General features: G+C 46.1%; 1 protein-coding gene across 5 annotated transcripts in view; it reads left to right on the forward strand.

Annotated features, from left to right (window-relative positions):
• The window catches only part of LOC125034516 (homeobox protein PKNOX2-like), a 368,078-nt gene that overhangs the window by 205,345 nt on the left and 160,233 nt on the right, over window positions 1–2,500 (forward strand). The window lies entirely within an intron of this gene.

Below are 2,500 nucleotides of genomic sequence, written 5' to 3' on the forward strand. Positions count from 1 at the left end.
GCCGAATATTTGATTATTCGTACCCGTAGCTTCCACCGGCGGTCAATGGCGGTATTGTCGCTGTGCAGTATAGCACGGTAGCTTTATATTTAAAAAGGAGAAAGAGGCTAAAAAAAGAAAGAAATGGCTTAAAAAGAAAGAAAAATAAAGCTTCCTCCTTGCTTGAACAGTTTTACCAGAAACGTTGATGTAACATGGTATTTGACATGCCCCGTGTACTTGTACTAACATGCACATGTGCGCACATATAGTGAACAACTAAAGAGAGCGAGAGAGGGGGAGAGAGGGAGAGAGAGAGAGAGAGAGAGAGAGAGAGAGAGAGAGAGAGAGAGAGAGAGAGAGAGAGAGAGAGAGAGAGAGAGAGAGAGAGAGCAAACTTAGAAACGGTATTATAGCCAAAGAGCTCGAGCACCAGAATTTTAAAACCATCTCTTTCTCTCTCTCTCTCTCTCTCTCTCTCTCTCTCTCTCTCTCTCTCTCTCTCTCTCTCTCTCTCTTCTTCCTTCCTTCCTTCCTTCCTTCCTTCCTTCCTTCCTTCCTTCCTTCCTTCCTTCCTTCCTTCTTGCCTCCCTTCCTCCCTCCTTCCCTCCCTCCCTCCCTCCCTCCCTCCCTCCCTCCCTCCCTCCCACCCTCCCTCTTTCCCTCCTTCCCTTCTTATCTCCCTTTCTCCTTCCCTTCTTCTCTCTCTCCCTCCCTCCCTCCCTCCTTCCTTCCCTCCCTCCTTCCCTCCCTCTCTCCCTTCCCTTCTACTCTCCCTCCCTCCCTCCCTTCCCTCGCATTAAGGCAAAAACAACCTTACCGCCCCCGGAGCAAACAGAATCCTCGGCGACGCGGCGGTGGCTCTCGATGGCGTCCCATATGGCACAAGTTTGGCTCCGATGACGCTGCCCCCACGATCGAACTCCGAGGGACAATTACGTAGTTCTTAGCCTTCTTCAGGTCGACCTCACAAATGGGTTTTTACAATCATTTAGAACCCGAGATTGTTTTTTTTTCTTTTTCTGACTCTGCCCCCCCCCCCCTTTTTTTTTTTTTAGTAATTCTCTCGTAGAAGCTTTTTTGAGAATAGAGGCAGCCTCTCAGGAATATTATTATGATGGTGTTTTTTTCTTGATTTAATTGGTATCCATGGCTTTTAGTGTGAGTGCATAGGTGTAATTTTTTCTTGGGGGGGCGAGGAGGGGGGTTGGTAGGGGGTTCTGTGTTCTAGGGGGCATAGAGGGGAAGGGGGTGGGCTCTTGGAGAAATTAAGAGGCCATAGTGGTTTTATTAAAAGATCCTCGGCTGGAGATTCTTTTCTGGTGTAACGAGAGAGCCGTGTCTGTATTTTTTTTTTTTTCGTTTCCAAGAGAAAGTAGGAAGACCAATTTAAAAAAAGGGACGTTTCAGCATTTCTTAATCTCTTTTAACCTTATCATTTTACCCACCATTTCCCCCCCTTTCCTTTTGGATTTGTCTCTTATCCGAAAAAAACGAAGCTAGTAAAGTTGGCAAACTAATTCCGAAAACGTGATGACGCAACCGAGGCCGCATAATTGAAACAGCCAAGCCTTCCCTTCCATAGCCGAGGCCCGGCGACCCCTCCCTTGCCTGTTACGTAACCCGTTCACTCCAATTACAAAGTCAGTGTTGCATTAGATAAATATAATTTCCCGGACAGCGCCCGTGTTTTCGGGGGAGGAAGAAGACGCGGCCGGACCTCCTCTCCCCTCCCCCTCCCCCTCCCCCTCCTCAAACTTATAGTAATAGAAGGGATGAGCCTGAAAGCTATTAGACTGTTGGTGCTTTATTGCCAAAGTTTCTTCAAGCGAAGGACATGAAAATCCTGAAATTACGGTAATAGAATGTATAGAGGTACAAAGAACTGGCGGAGGCTTCTTTATGGATTGTTTATTTTAATGGTGATATGTAAGTCTCGGTCTCGGGCGAGGCAGGGAAGGGGAGGCAGGCCGGATTTCCCTCGGCCAGTTGAAGAAATTCGATTTTAGTGTATTGGCCGAGCGGAAGCATGGGTGGCGGCCCGGGTGTTAGTCACCGCTCCCGCCTGTGGCCAGTGGGGCAGAACAGGACGAATATAAGGCCAGAGGAACCTTTATTTTAGCGTTTTATGGGAAAGTACGACTGCGGGAAGTTGTAACTGTGTGATAGAGGGAATAAGGGGTAATATTTATTTAATGGGGCAGCAAAAGGGAGAGTTGAAAAAATATCGCTTTGTTGCTAAAAGGGCGAAGCCAAATCCAATGAACTGGATAAAGTCTTACAAACAGTTCAGTCGACCTTATTTGTAGACAAATTATTATTGAAGAAAGACAGGGCATACGGTGGCATTTGAGTTTATATTTGGTATCAGCTGGCATACTGTAGCCAGTTCTCTGTCTAAAATATTAGATAGAAGTATTATGTAACATTAAACCTTGGGTCAAGAACAGACTTTATATTTTTACTGATACGGGTTTGCTACTCATATGCATATTTGGTGATTTTTTGTATGGTTCAATAT

Source organism: Penaeus chinensis, chromosome 18 (genome assembly GCF_019202785.1).
Source record: "Penaeus chinensis breed Huanghai No. 1 chromosome 18, ASM1920278v2, whole genome shotgun sequence".
NCBI lineage: Eukaryota > Metazoa > Arthropoda > Malacostraca > Decapoda > Penaeidae > Penaeus > Penaeus chinensis.